Genomic DNA, 26,000 nt, shown 5'->3' on the forward strand with positions numbered 1-26,000 from the left:
TTATAAATGGTACCCAAAGATGGGGAGCCCAGAGGAGGTGTTTAATGAAAAAACAGGGAGATGGATAAAGTGAGGATGTGTGGCTACTTACCACTGTATTAAAACATATGTGGATAAAGGCACAAGGGGAACCTCAAATTGACAGTCTGGTTAGTAATGTTTTTATGATTTCCTTTAATGAAATGGTTTCCATTAAGGTACAACTTGCATCCAGTAAAATCCGTGCTTTGGGGCATGTAGTCGATGAGAACTTAGAAACGCATACAGTCCTGTAGCCAATACCAATTGTGAGTAAAGCCATGGTGAACATTCATGTCCAGGTTTTTGTGGGAACCTAAGTTTCTCTTTCTTCCGGTGAAATGCCTGGGCATGGGATTTCTGGCTCCTAGGACAGATGTATGTTTAACTTTACAGGTTAAACATTTTCAAACAGTTTCCAAAGTCACTGCGCTGTTTTGTATTTTGAAATAATCACAGACTGACAGGCAGGTGCAAAAATTGTACAGGGTGCCATGCACCCTTTTCCCCAATTCCCCCGATGGTGACATCTTATGTGACTGTGGGACAATATCAAACTGGGACACTGCTGCTGGCCCGATGCTCACTGGCCTCAGGTTCTACCAGCCCTCCCACGACTCATATGTGTGCAGACGGGATGTTTGTCACCACTCAGCCCTCCAGGAAGGTCTGGTGTAAACGTCACCTGTCCTGGCCGCTATCCCTGACTGAGATCCAATTCCCTTACTCTTGCATCCCTCACCCAGCCAGGACACCTGCCTGCAGGTGGTGTCCCCACCTGCCCCCACGCCACCGTGACCACCCCCATTGACATTTGTGGCTGGATCATTCTCTGGGGCACCGTCCTGAGCACTGTAGGGGTTTGAGCAGCATCCCTGGCCCCCACCCACTCAATGTCAGGAGCTCCCCCAGTTGTGACAGCCACAGATGTCCCCAGACATCGCCCAGTGTCCCCAGCGGGCAGAATCTAAGGCTTTTGTGGAACTCTCTTATCAGAAGAAACCCAGCAGCTAAAAGAGGTTCATTTAGGCAAAATGCAAAGTTTTTTGGAACTGAAATGGTCCAGTTTGAAGTGAAACGGTACTGAATGGAACAGAAGTTTGTTTCAAAGAGGGTTTAAATTTCTTAGCATCTGAGAATTCCCTGGTGGTCCAGTGGTTAGAACTCTGTGCTCTCACTACTGAGGGGGCGGGTTCAATCCCCGGTCAGGGAACTAAGATCCCACAAGCTGCTTCGCCTGGCCAGAAAAAAAAAAAAAAAAGAATTTCTTAGCATCCAACAACCTCTGTGGCTGGGAGAAGTCACACGGGGCCAGAGTTTCAGAGTTTCCCTCAAACTCAACTAAGAACACATTTGAAGGAGGAAAGAGCACAGCCCTGGGGGGAGAGATGGGGAGGCAGAGCCCCTGTGGAAAGTGGCAGACCTGCATTCTGCCCCAGCTCCCAAAGCTGTGTGGTTTTGGGAAAGTTACCTCCCCCCTCTGAGCTCCAGTGAGCTCTGCTCAATGCTCAGAGTGACACTCCCTCTCGGCGCAGGGCCTGGCCAACCTCCAGGTCCCCAAGTTCCTATGTTGGGGGACAGTGGCCCCAGAGGCTGGCAGCCACAGGAAGGGCCCTCCTTCAGGAACCTGTGGCAACTGCCACATATAAACACAGCTGCGGGGGAGGAGGGACGAGAGATGAGGTGCCTGGACCTCCTCTGCACAGTGAGCGCACACTGGCCGGTTTGCTGGAAGCTACTGAGAAATCTCCCTGCCCTCGGACTTTGCTGGCACCGAGTGGCCACACCACTCATCTGCCCAGGGAGCGGGCGGGGCAGGGCGTCACAAAGCCCACCTGGCCTGGGGGAAAGCGGGGCGGAGTCTGAAGTGGATTGTATTAAAACTAGTAGTGGAGGGACTTCCCTGGTGGTGCAGTGGTTAAGAATCTGCCTGCCAATGCAGGGGACACAGGTTCGAGCCCTGGTCCGGGAAGATCCCACATGCCGTGGAACAACTAAGCCCGTGCGCCCAACTACTGAGCCCACATGCCACAACTACCGAGCCTGCAAGTCACAACTACTGAAGCCGGCATGCCTAGAGCCCGTGCTCTTCAACAAGAGAAGCCACCACAATGAGAAGCCCGCACACCGCAACGAAGAGTAGCCCCCGCTCACCACAACTAGAGAAAGCCCATGCACAGCAACAAAGACCCAACGCAGGCAAAAATAAATAAATAAATAAATAAATTTTTAAAAATAAATAAAAGCCGAGCATGGATCCCCTTCTGTCATTCTGTGGCTCTAAGATCACGCTGATCTATTGATACATTCATGGCCTCCTCCTCAGCCACCTGGACTTTGGCTTAAAACCTCTATCTGGGGCTTCCCTGGTGGCACAGTGGTTGAGAATCCGCTTGCCAGTGCAGGGGACACGGGTTCGAGCCCTGGTCCGGGAGGATCCCACGTGCCATGGAGCAGCTGAGCCCAGGCGCCACGGCTGCTGAGCCTGTGCTCTGGAGCCTGTGTGCCACGGCTGCTGAGCCCGCGTGCCTGGAGCCCGTGCTCTGCAGCGGGAAGGGCCACCGCAATGAGAAGTCCATGTACCCCAGTGAGGAGTGGCCCCCGCTCGTTGCAGCTGGGGAGGGCCTGCACGCATCAACGAAGACCCAGCCCAGCCATAAATAAATAAATAAATAAATAAAACCAAAACAAAACAAAACAAAAAAACCCCCTCTATCTGCAGATTTCACTCCAATGATGGTGGGCCAGCTCGTGTGGACGCTCTCCTGACGAGGGCAACTAGCAAAGCTTCATGGAATAGAGAAGCTTGAAGGGACTGGTGGACTATTAAGATAGTGAAGATATCCATCCAGGATGTGGGAAGGATGGAAACCCAGGAGTCTGGCTTTGGGGGTGCTTTTTACTGGGGTGGAGGGTTTGCTAAGAGGCCAAGTGGCTATTGCCCTCACAAGGCTAGGGGCTCAGAGGTTGAGATCTAGGACCTCCTAAGGGGAGAGAGATTGGGGAACTCCCCCTTGGTATGAGCTGGGACAAAAGAGTCCTGCCTTCTAAGAAAAGGGTCCACAGGAAGCAGACAGGCCCTCACAGTGACCGTAGCTGAGTTCTGAATAACCTCAGTCCCCAATACTGGATTGAGGTGAACTTAGATTGCTAGCAGCCCTAGATGCTGGACAGAAGTAAAAATGAATCCTTTCTGGTGGAAAACAACATCATCTTAGGCTTCGAATTATTTCTACAAACAAGTCAGCAGTCACAATATCTAGCACACAATCAGAAATGACCAGGCATAGAAGAAGACAGGACCACATGAATAAAAATCAGCAGAAATAAAAGACTATACAAACAGGCTCCCAGGGGTTTGATACACTGGAATTGACAGACTTTAACATAACTATATTAATTATGTTAAATATGTGAGGTTGGAATTTTAGCAGCGAACTGGAAACTAAAGAAAAAGACTGAATGGATGTGTGGAAACTGACAATATCTGAAACGAACACAATGGAAGAAGCAGTATCACTAAAGATAACTGAAGAGAAAATTAGTGAACTAGAAGATAGGAAATATCCAGAATGAAGCATGGACCACATGAGACAGAGGGACCACATCCCACAGAGGATGCAGTAAGTTCTGACACACGTGTAATTGGAGCTCTGGAAGGAGGAGAGAAAGAAAGGGGCAGAAGCAATCTTGGAAGAGATAGTGATGGATAATTTCCCAAAACTGATTAAAAAAAAAAAAAGGACTCTAAGCCACAGATTCAAGAAGCCCTAGAACCTCAGGCAGGAAAAACATTTTAGAAATTGACAGAGAAATGACCAATGAGCACCTGAAAAGGTGCTCAATGATTAGTCATCAGGGCAAGTATAAATGAAAACCATCGTGGGAGACTGCTTCACAGCCCTTAGAGTTGGCAAAAATCTAAAAGACCGACAATACCATGTATTAGGGAGGATGTAGAAACATCAGAATTTTCATATGTTACTGATGGGAGCATAGGATAGTACAACCACCCTGGAAAGTGGGTTAGCAGACTCTTATAAGGCTAAACACATACTTAACCTATGACCCAGCAACTCCACTCCTAGGGACTTACCCAAGATACATAAAAACATATTTCCACAAAAGGACTTGTACAAGATGTTCATACATCTGTATTTGTAACAGCAAAAATTGGAAGTAACCCAAATGCCTGTCAACAGGAGGATGGATAAACAAACTGTGGTAATTCATACCATGGAATACTACTTCACAAGGGAAAGAAGAACCTACTGACAGATGAAGCCACATGTGGGACTCTCAAAGGGTGAAAGAGGTGTTCTTATTAGACACAGACATTAGAGGTGTTCTCTATCTCAACTGAGGTGTTAGTGTACACAGGTGTATAGACTTGTCAAAATTCATCAAAATACATATGTAAGATCTGTTCATTTTACTGAAAAAGAATTATACCTTAATAAAATCACTTAATTACAAAACAAACAAACATAATCTGCCAGAGGAAAAAGGACCAACAATTTCATGGATCCAGTGAAAATTCTAGACCTGGTGAAAATCAACTTCAAGAATTAGAGTAAAAATGAGACTTTCCTGGTGGCCCAGCGGTTGAGAATCCAATGCAGGGGACGCAGGTTTGATCCCTGGTCATGGAACTAAGATCCCACGTGCCGCGAGGCAACTAAGCCCGAGCGTCACAACTAAAGAGCCTGTGTGCCACAACTAAGACCTGACACAGCCAAAAATAATTAAAAAAAAAAAATTAGGGTAAAATAAAGACATTTTCAGACAAACAGGAAGACTTTGTCTCCAGCAGACCTGCCTTATTAAAGGTAAAATAAAAAGATATTAGAGAAAAATGATCCCAGATAGAAGGCGGGAAATGTAAGAAGATGCAAAAAACAAAACAAAGCCAAAATGTTGAAGAAGGGAAAGAACTTGATAAAATAATTCTAAAGTCCCCATGGAAAAATAAACAGGAAGTGGACAGCCCTGAAAACACACAAGAATCACAAGAGCCATTAATTTAATAATTACCTCCACCCAGTCCATCAACAGAAGATGCTCTAAGGTTCTGCTTTGAAAATTGTATATGCTATTTTAAATTATGCTATTTTGGTTACTGGGTTTCAGGGATTGGAGTCCTCAGTACTACTTCAGGAGGCCACTCACTTGAATTGTGTGATTTTTACACACAGAAAAAATAAATAAAGCTGGTATCTGAAAAAACATGTATACTTCTCCATCTGCTGCGACTGGTCCAAGGCCAGAGTGATGGGGACCAGGCCAGCTGTCCCTGGAGAATTCTCCTTGGTCCAGCCCTCAGCAGCCCCAGGCAGACTCCTGTGCCCTCCCCCCATCCCCAGCCACGGGCGTCCGCCCACCCCCTCCATCCCTCCTCCCAACAGCCGGAGTGACTTCTGAAAATGCACCTGAGTCTGTCCCTGCCCTACCCAGAAACCCCCCGGGGCCCCTGAAGCCTCACAAACCAAGTACAAGCTCAAAGCTTGTCACTCACTTCCCTCTGCCAGGAATTCTTCCCCCACCCCCTATCCTGCCTGCTATGGACTGAATAGTTTGTCCTCCACTCCCCCAAAATGCATGTTGAAGCCCTATTCGGTATCAAGAGGTGGGGCCTTTGGGAGGTGCCTAGGTCTTGAGCAGGGGCCCTCGTGAATGGGATTGGTGCCCTCATAAGGGGCTGAAGGGACCAGAGTTCTCCTTTTCCACCATCTGACTCCATTCCCTGGGTGCGGGTGCTCCCAAGGTAATGCAACGTGCCATCCTGGGCCTCCCTCTGTGGGTTCACATCTTGTGTGGGGACCTGTGTTACATCCAGGTGATTGGTACACCTGTCTGCCTGTCTCTCCCAAGGCCTGGCAGTTCCTTGGGGACTGGGTTGATGTCTTTCTCTCAGGATGTCTTTCTCAGAAATATCTTTTACCCTGGCCCCCTGAATCACCTTTATCACAGTGTGACCTCTCTGCTTAAAACCATCCCAAGGTGAAATTTTAAAGAGAAACAAGACATTTCACATCAATGGAATCACACACCTTGTGTCCTTCTGTGTCTGGCTTCCTTCACTGAGCATTCTGTTCTCAAGGTCCATCCATGTTGTAGTGAGTGTCAGTGCTTCGCTCCTTTTCACGAGTAATATTTCATCGTGTGCATGGAATAACATTTTTAAGCAAACATTTTTTTTTTTTTTTTTTTTGTGCGGTATGCAGGCCTCTCACTGTTGTGGCCTCTCCTGTTGCGGAGCACAGGCTCCGGATGCGCAGGCTCAGCGGCCACGACTCATGGGCCTAGCCGCTCCGCGGCATGTGGGATCTTCCCGGACTGGGGCATGAACCCATGTCCCCTGCATCAGCAGGCAGACTCTCAACCACTGTGCCACCAGGGAAGCCTCATTTTTTTTTTTAAGCAAACATTTTTTAAAAGAAAAGGAAGATAAAGAAAAGCCCTCATCTTGCTGTTGTTGAAGGGTAGCCATATATTTTCCTAATCAGGAGGAAAGTGGAAGATGGGAAAAATCAGTGGTTTGTTTGACTTGGATCAAGAAATATATAGGCTATGTGTCTTTGGCTTGTGGACAAGAGCACTGGAGTGCCAAGCTTCATGTGCACTTTGCAGGTGATGGAGTGCATTCATAGTCTCTGTTACTGGGGAGGACCACGAGGTCGGGCATCATGAAGGGACTTCTGTGCCCCTTTTTTACAGATGAGGAGACCGAGGCTTGAAGACGTTTGTATGTTAATAACCTTCCCGAGACCACGCAGCGGGTGGAGGTTGGGCCAGGGTTTGAATCTAATTCCCAAACCAGGGCTCACTGGGAGACCAGATCTAGGGGCAGTCGGGCGGGTCCCAGCACACAGCTCTGTCCCCCCTGCACCCAGAGGCAAGCTTCGGAGGGTGAGGGGCATGGTCTCTGCATCCTCCATAGCCCAGTGCATTTGCCAAAGGGTTTAGACATACAGTGGTCCCAGGGCTGAGGACCTCCACACACGGGGGATGGTGCCAGGACCCTCACACGGCTTCTTGCTTTGGAGAAGGACTGGGGCAGAATGCTGGGGACATCGACAGCGCTGGGGCAGGCCTGTGTGGCCACCAGGGTGTGACCCCGAGTGAGATGAAACAGCAGACTCCCAGCATGGCGTCTCCCGTCTGGTGGTTTGTAAGTGACTCTGGGGCTCTCAGAGTCCTGGACGCTTTTCCCCAAGGACTTGAGCAGACTGTCCTGCCAGCTTACGACAGGGCTGCACGTGTGTGCCTGGGAGACCTTTGCATCATCACCTCTGCACCCCGCAGAGGACCCCCCGCCAGGCCTTCTCAAGATACGTTTCTCTCCCCTTGCTCCTGGTGACATGGGCTTGGCGTTTCCTGGCGGCCGAGCCTGCTTCCTTCCCCCTGGGCGAGTCAGACGGAGTAACGGGCGCTCTCTAAGGCAGGACAGGCCCGGATGCAGGACCTCTAAGATGTCTTTTGGCCTCTGTGTCTTGCCAAGATACTTGGCGTGACTGTGTGTCCAGATCACTCACGGCTGCGGGGCGGGGGGGGGGCGGGGGGAATGCGTGGCAGATAGGTACCCGAGACCTCATTGGGGGTGGGTGGGCTGAGCCTCGTGTCCTCATGGGCAAAGCCAAGAAGGAGACAGCAGGTCTGGGGGCGCCCAGCCCCTGCCGGAACCCTGGAGCTCCGAGCCCTGAGCAGCAGGGCTCAGGGGAAAGTGGATCAGGCACTCACCCTGGGCATCTAGGGAAGCCCCAGCCCGCCGGGCGTGTCTCTGGCAGGCAGACTCAGAGGCCAGAGAGAGCAGACTTGCCCCCCTGCTCAGCCTGTGATGCCATCTCCGCCCTCAGAGGTGTTTTCCAGCTGCACAGGAAGGAGTGACAGCGAGACACAAAAATGCCAGCGATCCCTGTGAATTCCACACATAGCTCTCATAGCTGGGAAGAGTGCCACTCCCAGCCCACTCGATAAACTGACACCCGAGCCGCCGAGGCTGCTTTCTTACCAGAAGAGAAAGAATGGGATGCCACAGAGGCTTCTGAGAAAGTTGGCTGGTTGGGCTGTGTAAAGGGAAAAGAATGTGAAAAATGCGGCTGGCGAGGTGAGCAGGGCCTTCGAGAAGCGGCTCCTGGTTCTGGTGGCCCAAGAGGCGGTGCAGCCAGGGGGCCACTGGGGACCCCTCCCTGGCTGTGGGGTCTGCCTGCGGCAGGTGGACACCCAGGCACAGTCTCGGCCCGGCTCTCAATTCTGTGCACTGAATGTGGACCCGCAGCCCTGGGGACTCAGTGTGAGACGAACTGCTCCCCTGGGAGCTGCGGCTGCAACTTCCAGAAGCAGCACGAGCCTATAGGCCTGGGATGAGATGGGTTGGGAGGCCCTGGCTCTCAGAGACAGAGTGTCCCTCAAAGGCCACCTAATGTCCTGAGGAGGACAGACTAGTTCAGGGTCTGTCCCCCAGGCACTGCTGACACTGGTACCGTCCTGAGCACTGAGGGGTTTGAGCAGCATTCCTCCCCCCACCCACTTGATGACAGAAGCCCCAAGTCGTGACCACCACAGGTGTCCCCAGACATGGGCCCGTGTCCCCGGCGGGGGCAGGACCGCCCCCTCAGTTGAGAAGTACTGGGTTAGAAACTCTCACAGCAGTGCTTCTGCCCTGAATTTTACAGTTAAAGACAACAAGGAGAAAGACGGGAAACGGGAATGAGGGTTTTCTTTTTGTTGTGTGGTGTGGGTTTCAGGGTCCATCCTGAGTCACGCTAATGCGCTTGATCTCACCTGTGGCCTGGAGTGACCCCCTGGGCCATGCACAGGAGGCCCTACCTCCTCTGGGGGGCCCACTTGCAATGACAAGGCATTTGTCACACCCGACATTCACCAGCAATCTAGCAAGGGATCCTTGGGGCTGTACCCACCTCTACGATGACCCCCAGTGACCTTGTACAATACCCTCCCCTAGAGTGTGGGCAGGACCCAAGGATAGGAAGGGATTTAGCTCTGGGCCGGGCCGTGTCGTGTGGCACAGGTGACAGAGAGGGGATACCCTTGGTGGGCCTGCTCTAATCAGGGGAGTGAGTGTGAAAGGGATTCCATGCAAGGGAGACCCTGTGTTGCTGGCTTTGAAGCCGGAGGTGGTCGGGTGGCAAGAAATGGGGGTGGCTGCAAGTGGGGGGGGACCCCGCTGCTATAGCTGCAAGGAACCAAATCCTGGAACAATCTGAATGAGCTCCAGATGAGGCATTTTGACTGCAGCCTGGTGAGACCCTGAGCAGAGAGGGCAGCCACACCATAACCCAACTGCTGACCTCCAGAACTGAGAGCTGGAAGCTGCTGGGTCTGTGATAGCTTGTTACGCAGCACGGATAGCTGATACAATGGCCAAGGGAGGCCCGAGTGGGGTCTCCTGACTGTTGGGCTGGCTTCTTCCCAGCACTCTACATGCTAGACGCTGGCCATGGGGCTGGGGACAATTCCAGCTGGCACCCACTCCTTCTGCTGAGCGTGGACAGGACACTCTCTTTTTTAATAGCCCTGAGACGCAGGTAAAGCATTAAAGCCAGAGGAGTTTCTGGCAGCTTCTCCATTAGCGGCCAACCTGCTCCCCGTGGTTCCTGCTCCCTGGGACATGAGTGCCACACGCATTTCATCCCCTGGTGGCACAGGAAGTTGGCCTCAGTGAATCTCAGCCCAGAGAAAGCCTGCTGCTTCCAGGCGGTTCTGAAACCCTCCTCCACAGACTCCTCATCCAGGCGGATGGGGCTTGTGTGGCCGGTGAGCTGGGTGAGTCAGAGCCCCAAGAAGGTGGCCTTGCAGAGGGAGGGGGGCGGCTGGCAGCGGGAGCCTGCGTCCCTGGCCTCGTCCCCAGCCCGCAGAGCTCTGCTCTCGGGAGGGGAAGGGAGGGGAGGCAGGCGGGTGGCAGTAATTCCTTGTCCTCAGAGAGAACAGAAACAGCCTTCATTTTGCTTTAAAACTTCCGGAACCGGTAGCTTTACAGCTCACCAAGCTTCTGAATTCTTTCCTCCCAGGGCCGGGCAGTCTGACCCCCATCCCCACCTGCCATTAAACAGGAAGGAAACAAAACAACCCCCCGCCCCAAAACATAAACCTCCAGCCAGATTTGACAGGAGTACAAACGAGACCCGGGTGAGAAAAAAGGCTCTCCCCCACCCCGGGGATAACCGCCCCCCAGTACATGGTGTTCAGAAGAAGAGGAGGCGGGTTGCTGTGTTGAGAGAGGAAAAACAATCCCAAAGCAAAACAGAAAGGCATGAGGTTTGGGAGAACAGTCTCTGGGCTTCTCTGAAGAACAAGCTGCCCTCCTGCAGGGCCCGGGGAGCTGGCTGACCGAGGGCTGTGCCCATGTGCAGGTTGATTACCGTGCATTTCTTACACACCCACTGTGTGCACGAGGCCTCGGACCTGCACACCTCCAGGGGGTACCCTTGCACCACAGTCCATGGCATGGAAACCCCTAGAACAAGGGGTCTCCGTCAGGGGCAATGTCTAGGGCATCTGTGGTTGTCACGACTGGGGGGGCTCCTGGTATTGAGGGGGTGGGACCACGGAGGCTGCTCCACACCCCACCGTGCCAAGGACGCCACACGCCCCAGAGAATGACCCGGCTCTGACGTCAGCAGTGCCGAGGTGGAGAGACCTGCTCTAGACCCTACAGAAACGTGCACACGCCATTAGAAAGTCAGAGGGAGGGGCAGGTGCCTCGAGGTGTCCCCAGCATCCAGGATGCGGTGGCCTCCTGGCCTCGCCCCTGGCTCCAAGAGGGGTCACAGACAGAGGGGACCTGTGGAGGGCCACGGGTGCCACACTGGCATTTGGGTTTTACTACGAGTGAGGAGACAAAACCTCTTTGACACCCCCAACAACCAGGAGCCGAGTGGGCATCCCCGCCCCCCCTCCCCCACCCAGGGCTGGCTCTGGGCTCCGAGATCCGGGCCTCCCTGATGGGCCTGAGATCCTCCAGGGCCGAGGTCACCCTGGCCTGGCGTGGGGAGGGCTGACCACGTGATGGCTTCTGTGACCTTGGGCATCATGACCTTTGGTGGGACGTGGGGGCCGTAAAAGACCAGCTGGGTCTTTGCCAGGCAGACGCTTCCCAGCAGGAGGCTTGCCCCGCCCCTCCCCCCCCACCCCAAGACCAGCATCTTGTGACTCCCTGTCAGCCGGTCCTTTTATGCACAGGCTAAATCGGGTCCCCTTGGCAGCTATATTTAGAAAAGGCTAGAAAAAGGGGAATGAATGAGGTGCCCACAAGCGAGGGAAAAACAGAGCTGCAGGGCAAACGGCTGCCCTTGGCCCGAGCCGGGAGGTGGGCGGACAATGAGCCGCGGTGACGGAGGGTGACAGTGTGGCTGATGAGGGAGCAGAAGAAAGGGCCGTCTCTGTGTACCCGGAGGATGACTGCAGTCATGTGAGGGTGTGCAAGCCGGGCACTGGGCTGGGCCAGCACGCCGAGCGCCCGTGGAGGGTGTCACCCCCATTCTCGGCTTCCCGGCACTGAGGAAGTGCCGTCACCCTGGCCCCATGAGGGTGCAGCTTGGAGCCAAAGGGCAGGAGGCTGGGAGAGAGGGGAGGGCAGGTCCAGGCCTTCCCACCTGAGCCTGGACAAACTCCTACACGTTCTGCAAAACCCCATGAAGTGTCACCCTCTCTGAGAAGCCCCTGGTCTGCTGTCCGTGCACAAGGCTGCACCAGAACCCCTTCTCGGGGTACACACAGCTCCCTGGACATTCCTTGGCATTGCATTTCCTGTGGCTGCTGTCACAAATTACCACAAATTTGGTGGCTTAAAAACATACACATTGATTATCTCACGGTTCTGGAGGTCAGAAGTCTGATTAGGTCCTCTGGGTCAAAATCTACACGTGGGCAGGGCTGGTTCCTCCAGAGGCTCCAGGGGAGCATCGGTTCCCGCCTTTTCCAGCTTCTAGAGGCGCCGTATCCCTGGCTCGCAGCCCCTCCTGCATCCTCACAGCCAGCAGCGCAGCATCTCCCGTCTCTCTCTGCCTCTGACCCTCCCGCCTCCCTCTTTTTTTTTTTTTTTTTTTTTTTTTTATAAATTTATTTATTTATTTTTGGCTGTGTTGGGTCTTCGTTTCCGTGCGAGGGCTTTCTCTAGTTGTGGCAAGTGGGGGCCACTCATCATCGCGATGCGCGGGCCTCTCACTGTCGTGGCCTCTCTTGTTGCAGAGCACAGGCTTTGGACGCACAGGCTCTGGACGCGCAGGCTCAGTAGTTGTGGCTCACGGGCCCAGTTGCTCCGTGGCATGTGGGATCTTCCCAGACCAGGGCTCGAACCCGTGTCCCCTGCATCGGCAGGCAGATTCTCAACCACTGCGCCACCAGGGAAGCCCCCGCCTCCCTCTTATAAGGACCCTGTGATGACACTAGGCCCCCCAGAGAATCCAGGGTCCTCCTCATCTCAGGTGCCTTAACTTAACCCTGCCTGCAAAGTCCCCTCTGCCATGTGAAGTGACACATCCACAGGCCCCGGGACTAGGACAGGGACATCTTTGGGGTCCACGGCTGAAGCTGGGTACCAAAGGGCCATCTGGATGGAAGGGACTGGTGGCTGCAGTGCAGGGCGTTTACCAAGGAGGCTCCTTCCAGGAACTCACTCTGTCCCCAGGGCCAATCTCTCTCCCAGGACAGGTCCCCAGGATCAGGTTGCCAGGGGCAGAGCACCGGGCGCACCTGAAGTCCATAGTGGATGCCACTTGCGGGCATGTGCCCAGGATGGCCCACCCTGCAGAGTGGGCATGGCCTGCCCGGGGCACACGTGCTGCTGCGGATGGACCTCGGGCCTGGGTCATGGCCTCCAGCTCTTTGCTCTGGGCTCTGGGTTGATGGCCAACACCCAGGGGACTGAAGGCTCAACACCCCAGCATCAGAATGACCAGTGGTTACTGAGCATGTTACTCCACCTCTGATGTGGTTAGAAAGTGCTGGAATCAAACAGACCCACAGAGGCTCTCCCTAAGGGCTAGCTGTAGTTCGGGATATACATATATATATTTTTTGGTGGTACACGGGCCTCCCACCGTCGCGGCCCCTCCCGTTGCGGAGCACAGGCTCCGGACGCGCAGGCTCAGCGGCCATGGCTCACGGGCCCAGCCGCTCCGCGGCATGTGGGATCTTCCCGGACCGGGGCACAAACCCGCGTCCCCTGCATCAGCAGGCAGACTCTCAACCACTGCGCCACCAGGGAAGCCCAGGGACATTTTTCATGTTTAAAAAAAAAAAAAAAAAAGGGCCAATGGTGAGATTACTTGAATGGTTTCAGAGATGTGCCTGTGTGAGGCGCCAGACTCTAGAACAAGGGGTCTCACCGGGGCGTTCCTGCCCCCAGGGGACACTGGGGATGTCTAGAGACATCTCTGGTCTTCCCTCTGGGGGGTTCCCAGCATTGAGTGGGTGGGGTCAGGGATGCTGCTCCACACCCCGCAGTGCCCAGGACGGCCCCCCACAGAGAATGGCTGGGCTATGGCAGCAGTGCTGGGTGGGTCGGGGGTCAGGGAGAGACCCCTTTACGAATGGCCTAGGAGTGTGCCAAGCTGGGAGCCTCTTTCCTGTGAAATATATACATTATTTTGGTCCCATCGGGTTCACTTGAGAAGCCTGGGTGGGCTGAGGCCACCAATGTGACTCCTGGGCACCTCCTCCGGGCCCGGCCATGCATCCTCAGTGTCAGAACTCCCGAGGGCACCCAGGTGCCCACGAGGTGCAGACACAGGGCCTTGGGGTCAAAGCTCAGGCTGCCTGGCACTAAAACAAAGCATTAGGACATCTGGACGGAACCCCCTACTCGGGTGCTGACGCTTGTGTGTCTTGGCTGGAAGCTTGACCTTCAAACACAGCACCCGGGGGGGGGGGGAGGGGCAGAGAAGCAGCAGTCTTGGTCCAGGATGCAAATTTCGGCCCCAACGGAGGTGTTGCTGGGCTGTGTCCTCATCTGGGGACACGGCTGGGGAGCACCGCGGAACCTTCCAGAGAGGGCCAATCACACCTACCCCACTGATAACCCAGGGTCCAAGGAGCCCCAGTGAGCGGGAGGGTGGGAAGGAGGGATCTCGGGGCCCAGGTACCCACAGGAGGCAGCAGGGGTGCAGGGACCAGCACTGGGTCTGTAGAAAGCGCCTGGCGAGAGGGAGTTAATCTCGGCTTCCCGGCGGCCTCTGCCTCAAGACGAGGTTTCGATGACCTGCGTGGAATTTCTAACAATGAGATGAAGTGTCTGGTTCTGTGCACACTGACATCCCGTTTCTCACCTGTCCAAATTCCATGACGCCTTTTCTTGTTAATGCAGAAGTGCGGCCAAGTGCAGGGCTGCCCCGGAAGCACTGAGGGCTCCCGCGCCTCTCGCTGGAAAGGGAAACCGTGGCTGCCCTGGGGCTGGGTGCCCAGCTCTCAGGGTCTCTGCAGGACTTGGGAGAGGTGGCTCGGGCCGCACTGCACACAGGAAGTGGAGAAGGTGCACAGAAGGCACGGACGTGACCTCATGGGATCCTCAGGGACTGGTGCAGGGCAGCCGGTGGGTGCGTTCTCAGAGAAGGCCAGGCAGAGCTGCTCGGACTTCTGCCCTCGCCCCTAGAGACCCTCCTTGCTGGCCTGATGAGGCAGGCGACTGTGTTTAAGAAGTGCACGTGGGGGGCTTCCCTGGTGGCGCCATGGTTAAGAATCCGCCTGCCAATGCAGGGGACACGGGTTCGAGCCCTGGTCTGGGAAGATCCCACATGCCGCGGAGCAACTAGGCCCGTGTGCCACAACTACTGAGCCTGTGCTCTAGAGCCCGCAAGCCACAACTACTGAGCCTGCGCTCTAGGGCCCGCAAGCCACAACTACTGAGCCTGCGTGCCACAACTACTGAAGCCTGTGCCTCCAGAGCCTGTGTTCCGCAACAGGAGAAGGCACTGCAATGAGAGGCCTGCGCACCGCAGCAAAGTGTAGCCCCCACTCGCTGCAACTAGAGAAAGCCCACATGCAGCAATGAGGACCCAATGCAGCCAAAAATAAATAAATAAATAAATCTTAAAAAAAAAAAAAAAGTGCATGTGGGGACTTCCCCGGTGGTCCAGTGGGTAAGACTCCGCCCTCCCAAGGCCAGGGGCCCAGGTTCAATCCCTGGTCGGGGAACTAGATCCTGAATGCCGCAAGTGGGAGTCCACATGCTGCAACTAAAGGGTCCTGCATGCCGCAACGAGGATCCCACATGCTGCAACTAAGAGCCAGCACAGCCAAATAAATAAATAAAAATAAATCTTAAAAAAAAAAGTGCATGTGGCCAGGAGCGGTGGGTGAACCCTAGGAGCTGCCGACAGTCCTGCAGCTGCAGGCACCACAAATTCTGCCAACACCCCAAGGGACCCTGGAGCAGATTCTCCCCCAGTCAAGCCTCTGGGTAAGAATGAAGCCCAGCTGACATCTGGATGGTGGCCTGGTGGGACCCTAAGCAGAGGACCCAGTTAGGCTGTGCCTGGACCCCTGACTCACTGTGAGATGATAAGTGGGTGGAGCTTGGGGGTATTTGTCATGCAGCATCGCTAACTAATACAGCAGAGAAGCACAACCTGAAGAGAGGACCCAGGTCCGGAGGAGATGGAAGGGGATGTGGCCTGATGTGGCCTGTCAACGTTCCCTCATTTTCTCCTACGATGTCATGTCAGTTGGGCCTGCCACTCCTGAATTAATCTATGTGACTGTAAAAATAATACAAATAGAAAATACAAAACTAACATAAAAAAAATAACATCTCCCTCCTGACCCCAAAGTCCTTGACTAAAATGACTGCCCTAGGAAGGTACCGCTGCGTGTCCTGCTTTGAGAAGCCAGCCCCAGGCCGTGGCCAACTGTGACTCCCAAGGTTGTGGTGGGGAAGGAACCACGCCACTGAAGAGAGAGGTTTGCTGATCCATCAATTCCAAGCCAAAGAGCCATGTTGAAAGAAAACTGTTCATCACTCCTTGCCGCCTTTCAAAACAAATCCCCTGGAACCCTGCTGCGAAAGTCCAGGATTTTCCCACCTTGTCACAGCCCTGCCTCCTCCCTTGCTGTCTGTCCCGCCAGCACTCCCTGCAGATGTGCCCGGCGGGTCTCACTTGCACCCAGATGGGGACGGCACCAGGCACAGCGGGGATGGGGGCTCTGTCATGCCAAGCACCTGCTGGGACCGAGCCTGGCAGGACTAGAATTCTGTTCCTGTGTTTCACCGCTCACACCTGCCCTGCAGGACATTTCCCAACGTCTGCCCCCGTTACCCTGGCGTAGCCACGAGATGCTGGGAACCCGGGAAAGAAAACAAATCGCTGTGATTCAACAGCTCTGACAGCCCACCCCCGACCCCTCAGCATGCTCTGTGCTTCCTCCTCTTTTCCCTGTTGACAGCTTTGCTGAGACAGAAAGTCAGAAAACAAACAATTCACCACTGAAAGTGTTCACTCACTCAATGGTTTTTTGGTATATTACGTTATTAAATTTTACAGATTGTAAAAAAATATATATGTGACATAACGTTTGCTATTTTAACCATTTTTAAGTGTACAATTCAGTGGCATTTAGTGCATTCACATTCCTGTGCAACCATCGCCTCTTTCTGATTCTAGAACATTCCATCACCCCAAAAAGAAGCCCCATCCCCATTAACAGTTACTCCCACCCCCTCCCCAGCCCCTGACAACCACTAACCACCAACTCTCTGTCTCTGTGGATCTGCCTGTTCTGGACGTTTCCAATCAATGGAATCACACACTGTGTATCCTGTGCCTGGCTTCTCTCACTGAGCATCGTGTTCTCAGGGTCCGTCCCACGTTGTAGTGAGTGTCAGTGCTGCACCCCACCCCCCTTTTTCGTGGCTGAGTGATGCTCCCGTGTGTGGAGGGACACGGTGGGTGTATCCATCATCTACTGATGGACAGTGGGGTTGTGTCCACCTTTGGCTGCTGTGAATCGTGCTGCTGTGCACATTTCTGTACAAATATCTGAGCTTGTACCTTTTCACTGAACTCCCACTGCTGGCCCCATCCTGACTCTCAGGGAAAGTGGCGATGGCCCTCGAGGGCTCTGAGGGGTCCTATCCAGGTGGGCAAGGGGCCATGCAGCCTGGGAGACTATGTGATGGTTAATTTTACATGTCAGCTTGGCTGGGCCATAGGATGCCCAGATATGTTTGGAGACTTCTTTACCATTTTCATTGCATTATACGACCAAGAAAATTCTGATAATTCTAGTCTCTGTTCAGCAGGAAACTGGTCAAATGACATCTTTTTTTTTTTTTTAACTAAATTTGTTTATTTAATTATTTATTTTTTGGCTGCACGCGGGCTTTCTCTACTTGCCGCGAGCGGGGGCTACTCTTCGTTGAGGTGTGCGGGCTTCTCATTGCAGTGGCTTCTCTTGTTGTGGAGCATGGGATCTAGGCACGCAGGCTTCAGTAGTTGCGGCACGTGGGCTCAGTAGTTGTGGCTCATGGGCTCTAGAGCGCAGGCTCAGTAGTTGTGGCACACGGGCTTAGTTGCTCTGCGGCATGTGGGATCTTCTGGGACCAGGGCTCGAACCCGCGTCCCCTGCATTGGCAGGCGAATTCTTAACCACTGCGCCACCAGGGAAGTTCCATCTTTTTGTTTTTAAGAGAAAAGTTGGCAAAATCACCACTGCTCAAATTCTCCCAAACCCAATAATTGGAAAAGAGATGAACTGTGGTGAGTTTATCTTTGAATTAAAGAATTCAATACAATTCAACCAAGCAGAATTCCATTTCCTCAGAACACATCACCAATACAAACCTGGTGGGTGGGTGGGTGGGAGGGAACCTGGGCTTGTGGTCAATAGACCTGGTGCCAAGTTGTGACTTTGTCATTAACAAATTTAAAAAAGAAAAAAGACTGGGACTTCCTTGGTGGTCCAGTGGTTAAGAATCCGTCTTCAGGGCTTCCCTGGTGGAGCAGTGGTTAAGAATCTGCCTGCCAATGCAGGGGACATGGGTTTGAACTCTGGTCCAGGAAGATCCCACATGCCGCAGAGAAACTAAGCCCGTGCGCCACAACTACTGAGCCTGCACTTTAGAGCCCGTGAGCCACAACTACTGAGCCCATGAGCCTGAGCACCTAGAGCCCATGCTCTGCAGCAAGAGAAGCCTGCTGGCCGCAACTAGAGAAAAGCCCTCACGCAGCAATGAAGACCCAACGCAGCCAAAAATAAATAAATAAATAAATAAAATAAAATTTAAAAAAAGAATCCGTCTTCCAGTGCAGGGGACACGGGTTCAATCCCTGGTCAGGGAACTAAGATCCCACATGACGTGGGGCAACTTAGCCTGCATGCCACAACTACCGAGCCCACTCGCCACAATTAGATTGAAGTCCGTGCGCCACAACAAAAGATCCTGAGTGCCGCAAATAAGACCCGACGCAGCCAATAAATAAGTAAATAAGTAAATAATAAAAGAAAATAAAAAATAGAACCTGGTCTTTAAAAAAAAGTACAAAGACTATGGGATGGTTAATTTTACATGTCAGTTTGGCTGGGCCATGGGGTGCCCAGATATGTATGTGGTCAGTTGTTCTTTTGGATACTTCTGTGAGGGTGTTTCTGGATGAGACTGCAGGGGATGTGGAGGTGGAGGGCCTCTCCTGAGCGGAAGGGAATTCTCCAGTGGCTGCCTTTGGCGTTGGCTCTTGGGTCTCCACCCTGCAGCCTCCATAATCAATTCCTTAAAATAACTCTCTCTGTACACACATCCTGTTGGTTCTGTTTCTCTGGAGAACCCTGACTAATACGGACCGCCAGGTGCCTTGTGGGTGGAGAGAAAGGAGCTGGAAACCTGGCCACATGGTCCACCAGCCCAGGGCCTTGCTGAGTCTCTCTGCTGCTAAACCTCAGTTTCCTCACCTATAAAATGGGGATGAGAAAACCTGCTCCCCAAGGCTTCTACCAGGACAAAATGAGACCAAGCAGCCGGGTCTGGCTCACAGGAGGCACCTGACAGACACCAGCTGGGCTGCCGAGTGGGGTCTGCAGCAGGGGATGAGGAAGTGGGGAGGGGCGGTCAGCAGTGGGCTGGCCAGGTGCCTGGGAGTGGGCCAGGGCCCGGGTGGAGCTGGCCGAAGTCATGGGCTGGAGCTTTGTGTCCTCCCCGCTGGCAGGTGCTGTAGTGTGTGGACCTAACCCCACAGCACGAGGCCACGTGGCCGCAGCCCCAGCCGCTCTCCTGACACCTGAGCCTGGCGGGGGGTGGCTCTGCCGTGATCCCTGTACACGTGTGTGTCCCCGGGGACCAGAAGCAACTGAGTACTGGCCTCCCTATCAGGAAAAGGGGCCGCGGACCTGTGGTCCGCTGACAGAGAGCGTGAAAAGACCAAGATGAGGGTATCTGGTGACCACTGGGAAGTACCTGCGTTTCAAATCATCATCTTTGTCACCACCGTTCTCGTCAGCCGGGCTGGGGTGAGGATGGCAAGGTGCCCGCCTCAGGCACAAAATCTAAGGGGCACCGAAAAGTCAGTCACCGTAATCACATACTTTCATGCAATAATTTTTTTAAAGAAGTCAAAATGAATGCAAAATATCCATGATGAATCACATGTCAAGGTTTTCATTAGGGACAGGATCTGATGGGGCTGGGGTTAGGGCAAAGCAATCCCCTCTTTAACTGAAATTCTAATCTTCGGATTTCCCTGGTGGTCCAGTGGTTAGGACTCTGAGCTTCCACTGCAGGGGGCGTGGGTTCGATCCCTGGTCGTGGAACCAAGATCCCACAAGCCGTGCGGCACGGCCAAAAAAAAAAATTTTTTTAATCTTGACCATGGATTTTTTGGGGGGCATTAGTTTTGATTTTTAGGACATATTGCTATGTTAAGATAAAGCATAGCGATGACTGCATTTTTCGGTGCCCCCTTAAGTTCTGCGCCTGGGGCGGGTGCCCGGCTTTCCTCACCCTGGGCCGGCTCTGCCTGGGCCTCTTGCAGACCGCACAAAGCAGAGAGCTGTGGCATCCTCAGGGGCAAAAGGGCCCGAGGACTGCAGGCAGGAGGGAGGTGCACCTCCACGTGCAAGCCCTACAGTTGACGAGGAGCCCTGTGTGGGCCAGGCCTGCGTCGGCAGCTGCAGTCGCCCTTAGGCCCCCTGGGAGTTCTCATCCCCATCTCACAGGTACGGGACGACGTGAAATGAGTGCTCCAAGCCACACCCTGGGCTGTGGCAGGGACCTGGGTCCCAGGGACTCAGCCATGCCGCCACCCCGATCAGCAGCCACCGCTCAAAGCCCTTTGGGACTCAGGGAGTGAGCACGCCATGCCTGGAAGCATGAAAGCCTGGGCTGAGGGTGCTGGTGGGGGTGGCTGCTGGAGCCTCTGGCCCTGCTCAGGCGTGGCTGACGCAGGGGCTCGGGGCCGAAGGGGGGCATTAGCTCTGCTCATGGAGCCGCGTGGGGGCTGTGGATGAAAGCCTGTCTCCCCTACCGGGGCCGCTGCCGGGGGTGGGGGGGCCCAGGGCGGCACTGGCCAAACCAGAGGCCTTGAGGGGAAGCCCCAAAGGAAGATCCTAGAGGGAGGGAGAGCACACCGGGGAGGGAGCCCCAGCGCCCTCTGGCTTCTCTGTGGCCCAGGGCACTGCCATCCCAGTGCCATGGGCACTGGGTACCCTCTGGGATCTCCTGGCTGCAAAGGGCACACAGAGCCAGGAGGGCTGTGGGCTAACCCAAAGACACATTCAAGTCCTAAGTCCTGATACCTGGGGCCTCATTTGGAAATAGGGTCACTGCAGATGTAACTAGTTAAGATGAGGTTGTACTGGGGTGGGGTGGGGCCCTAAACGCAGTGACTGGTGTCTGCATGAGAACGGGACACGTGCACACGCGGGGGAGGCCATGTGAAGAGGAGGCAGCGGCTGGGGGGGATGCAGCCACAAGCCAAGGCTGCCAGGGACGCTGGAAACCACCAGAGGCCAGAAGAGGCAGGGAGGACCCTCCCTGGAGCCTGTAGAGGGAGCGGGGTAGGGGGGGTCTGCCACACCTGGATCTCGGACTTCCGGCCTCTGGAACCACGTGAGGACGCGTTTCTGTGGTTGCAAGCCCCCCAGTCGGTGGTACTTTGTGATGGCGGCCCCAGCGAGCGACTTCAGGGGATTCTGTCTCAGCCTCTGCTCTAGCCACCTCCACCCCGGACCCCCAAACCTCACAGCCGATCAAGCCCCGTGTCCTCGGGCCTCACACCCCACCCCCCTCCAGCTGTATGAAGCAGGCGTTCAGAGAGGCTCAGAGACGAAGCAGTGAAGCCGGGGGTCCAGAGCAAAGCGCCCCCCGCCTCAAACCAGCCCTCCCTCCATGTTCTCAGCAAGCCCCACAAAGGGTCCCAAGAGAATCCCATTTCAGCCATACTCCCAACAACGTCCTGCCACCGAGAAAAGCGTCCCGATGCCCTTTCCTTCCCAGAGCGGTCATGGACCCCGTGGAAATTAAACCACACGCGCTCAGACGAGCAGTGGGGCTGAGGAGAAGGTGGAAAGCGCCTGGCCTGAGAACGCGACCTGCTGAAACCTGCGGGATGCGGGTGCTGGGGGCAGAGAGTGACAGCTGCAGAGGGTGCATTGGGGAAGGTCCCAGATCCACGACCCGACTTGACACCTGAAGGAACGAGGACAGGAAGGGCAAGCAAAACCCAAGGCCCACAGGAGGAAGGAAATGACAGAGCCGGAGATAAACGAAACAGACCAGAGAAACCAGAGGGCGGCCTGAGAAACTAAAACTGGTCCTTTGAGAAGAGGGGCGATCCTGGCCTTTAGCCAGACTGATGGGGAGAAAGAGGGGGAATACGCCGGGGTCCAGAGCCAGGCGTGACCACTGAGCTCCTGGAAGTGGGAAGGGCTGTAGGAGGGTGCTGGGGACCAAGGTTGTCAGCATATTAGGTAATCTACACGAAATGGACCACTTCCTGGAAAGGCACACATTTCCAACCTGCTGGTGACAGCCCCCTTCGCGAACAGCCGGCACCACGCTTGGGAAGTCACAGAGTGTTATTTCCTCTGCGGGGAGATGAAAGGAACCCGCCCAGACATGGCAGAGCCTCTCAGAGGTGGACCTGGGATTTGAACTCAGGTTTCCTGGCTGGGAGCCCGGAGCTCGTTTCACGGTGACACAATTCCCAGTGTGTCATGTGCGCACGAAACACTCTGACTTGTTTGTTCCTTTGCTCAAAAACAAGGGATTCCAAGCTCGTGAAGTAAGAGAAAACACTACATACCTTTTTCAGTTTTTCCAAGAAGCAGCACTGTTTGACCCTGTTTAGAGAGGAAAAAAAAAATCACGGTTAAATATTTTTAACATAATTAGCTCCAGCTTTTCTCAGAGAGATACTTGGCTGTCACCAAAAATGTGGCATTTGGTTTGGAACTGGCCGTGTCCTCCAGAGAAGGAACGGGGGTGCTTCTGGAGATTTCACTTTATTCTTTACAACTGATCCATTCAGGAGAGACAACTGTGTTTCTCTGGGGAGGGGGGAGTTGAGTTTTTGTCTGGAACTTGTATTATTCCATTTCAGGACACGGGGACCCCAAGCCTTGAAATGGAACCGAGCCTTGATGTGTCACGCTTGGGGTTTTTCCACGTCTGGTTTTCGGCTCTGATGGAAGCCACTTGCCGGGGCCAAAAAGGGAGAGGTGGAAAAAGCGATCTCGGGGCAAAGCAATTAACCCCGGGTGGAAGAGGTGACAGGTATACGGGGCCAGGAAGGTGAGGGATCTGAGGCTGGCCGCCTGGGGTCAGGAGGTCACCAGGAAAGTATGGAAGTCCCCGTGATCGGACCCCGGGGGCGGGGTGGGCTCTGGTACTTTGGAGCCGCTGGCCTGCGGGGGGATGGGACCCACTGCTCCAAGCGGAACCCTGGACAGAGCCGCGTCTCTGTCTGATGATTGATGCACACAGCAATGAGGGGCCCTGGGGCCGCCACGTCCAGCTGTCAGGGTGACCCTGAGGCTGGACGCCAGCCTCCACCCCACTCTCCACACTGCCGCGCCCGGGGAGGCTCCCACCAAGGCCAGGAGGGAGAGGTGAGCGGTAACCCCGTCCCCTCCACGCGGCCAGCACGGATCCCGTTTGTGGAGGTGGAGGCTGCGGGCTATGGAGGCCTGTCCTCTGCTGCGGGGCTACATGTCCTGCTCGGCCAGAAGGATGCCTCAGCCTGTGCTCCGGGGGCGGGGACCCCCGGCAGCTGCCGGGCCACTGACCACAGTTCACAAGCCAGCAGCTAGACCACCCTCGAGTTCTAGGCAGGCCCTTGCTTGGGGCCCATTCCACTGTGGGCTTGCTGTGGGGAGGTCAACAGAAGCCCCTGCCCAATGCAGGCCAGGCTTCCTGAGCTGCGGGGCCTGCCTCAGGCGAGGCTGTTTCCCTCCGGCTCTGAAGTTTCCCTTCGGTCTCGGAGAGCCGGCCCCTCTTCCTTCACAAACATTAGCTCTTTCCACAAACCTACAGGTTTTTTTTCCACCTACACAAAGGGACATGCTGCTGCTGCCACTCCAGGGCCAGAGCCGAGGGCCACCAAGCCTTTCTCAGTGGCCCTGGGCCCCAGAGGGCTGGCATCAGAGACCACGGGGCGGGGGGGCAGGGGGGGAAGACCCAGCCGACTCTCAGCCACAGGAAGGAGATGGCTGGGGCAGCTTTCACTATTTCTTTTGGCCACACCGCGTGGCACGCGGGATCTTAGTTCCCTGACCAGGGATCGAACCTTCACCCCCTGCAGTGGAAGCTCGGAGTCCTAACCACTGGACCTCCAGGGAAGTCCCTGGGGCAGCTTTCTCTAAAGCAGGGCTTCTGCCCCCCCGGCACTGTTGACATCGGGGCGTCCTGAGCGCTGTGGGGTGTGAAGCAGTGTCCCTGACCCCACCCCCTCGATGCCAGCAGTCCCCCAGTCCTGATGACCACAAGATGTCCCCAGACAGGGCCCAGTGTCCTCTGGGGGCAGAGTCACCCCCAGGTGAGACCCCTGTCTTCAGGAAGTGCTGGGTGAGACACACAGACACACAGTAAGGCATCTGGCAGGGAGCGCTCCTGCCCCGGTCCCTTGAGGCGGGGGAACCCCAGCTCCTGCTTAAAGGTCAACACTGGGCTCCCGGGGCTTGGAGGGGGAGGCACACCTTTGCTGGGCTGAGTGTGCTGGGGCACCGGGGTGTTGGGGCGCAAAGGCGGCACCTCACCACCAGCCCATGCTCCCGGCGAGGGCTGGGCCCGCCTACCGTGTGGATGCCAGCAGGCCTGCGTGGGAATGGGCCACAGGAGGTGTTCTACAGGGTCAAGCCTCGATACCTTCGGATTCTGTACTTGGGAATTCACCTACTGGCTAGGTTGTATTTGTAACTCCCAGATTGATACTTGGGGGTGGGTGTGTGCAGTCATTAGAGGACACAGTCAGAGCAGTGAAACATTCGAGTCACCGACAACCATCTTCCCAGCTGAAGTGGAACCGGGTGGTAACCAGCGTCCTTTTCACCATTTAGGGCTACGTTTTAGGCATTTTGGAGTTTTTGGCAGGTGATTCTGCCTCTAAAATGGCCCCCCAGTGTAGAGCTGAAGTGCCGGCCAGCGTCCCAAGTGCAGGAGGGCGGTGTCGTACTCACGGGGACAGTACGTGTGTTAGATGAGCTTTGTTCAGGCCAGGGTTACAGCCCCGCCGTGAATGAATCAACAACTGGTATTGGACAAGCCGTCTTTAAACAGAAACGTACATCACATGAGTTTGCATGGGGATCGGGCGTGACAGTGGGGTGATGGAGGCTCACGGGATCCTGGCCCTGTGTGTCCCCAGGAGCGGTGGTGCGGTGTTCACTAATTCAGTGTTTGCGGCGACTTTATGGCCCAGAACCACTGCCAATGACAAGAATCAACTGTATACATATTTTCTCTTCTTCATGGCCATGAAAGGAACACAATTTCATTTTCCCAAATCTAGATATCACATAAAGTAACAAAAATCATCCATAATCCCACCACCTGGATTTTTCACGGCATATACACATACCTGTCCATTTTTACAAATTCAGGTCCTACATGCAATTTGATCACCTGCCTTTAAAATTTTTCTTAATTTGCTTACTATCTTATCACATTGTGAGGGGAACCACTATTTTCCCATGCCGTCACAAATTCTTCTAACTGATTTTGGAATGATTTTAGATGGACAGAAAAGTGACAAAAACAGCACAGAGAGTTTGCACGTGCCCTCAGCCAGCTCCTCTTAAGGCTGGCATCTCATCAAAATGAAGAAATGGACCCAGGCGCCTTACTCTGAATTCAACTCCAGGCTTTATCTGGATTTCACCATCACTCCACTCTGCCATACAATGTCTGTTCTGTTCTGGGGTCCCGTCCAGGATACTAATGCTGCATTTACCAACAGGACCTTGGTGGATGTACCATAATTTATGATTAGTAGTAGTACTATGCATATCTATTGTTGCCCATTATTGGATGTTTAGGTTGTTTCTGATTCTTTCCTCTTCTTAAATCGTTGTACCATGAGAATCAATGCACATGAAGCAAATAGCCAAGCACAGGGAATTCTGTGTGTGCCTCTCTCTTTTTTTTTTCCTGAGGATGAATTTTTAAGTATAAACTCTGAGTTTAAAGGTATAGAGGACTTGATCTACCTCCCAACTTGACCTTCAAAAAGATTGCAGGGCTTCCCTGGTAGCGCAGTGGTTGAGAGTCCGCCTGCCGATGCAGGGGACGCAGGTTCGTGCCCCAGTCCGGGAAGATCCCACATGCCGCGGAGCGGCTAGGCCTGTGGGCCATGGCCGCTGAGCCTGCGCATCCGGAGCCTGTGCTCCGCAACGGGAGAGGCCACAACAGTGAGAGGCCCGCGTACCGCCAAAAAAAAAAAAAAAAAAAAAAAAAGATTGCAAGACAGTCCCATCGGAGCCACTGGGCTGCTCACCCACTTACCCACTGCCTTGCTAGGCATGGGCACCAAGCTATGGTT

General features: G+C 54.3%; 1 protein-coding gene across 1 annotated transcript in view; it reads right to left on the bottom strand.

The window, feature by feature from the left end:
* GNG7 (G protein subunit gamma 7) overlaps positions 1–26,000 on the bottom strand; it is a 157,901-nt gene that overhangs the window by 12,604 nt on the left and 119,297 nt on the right. The window contains exon 3 of the mRNA XM_081233841.1: positions 22,269–22,305. The gene's annotated coding sequence lies outside the window, so the exon portion shown is untranslated. The remainder of the gene's footprint in view (positions 1–22,268; positions 22,306–26,000) is intronic.

This window comes from Mesoplodon bidens, assembly GCF_964165515.1.
Source record: "Mesoplodon bidens genome assembly, chromosome: 4".
Taxonomy (NCBI): domain Eukaryota; kingdom Metazoa; phylum Chordata; class Mammalia; order Artiodactyla; family Ziphiidae; genus Mesoplodon; species Mesoplodon bidens.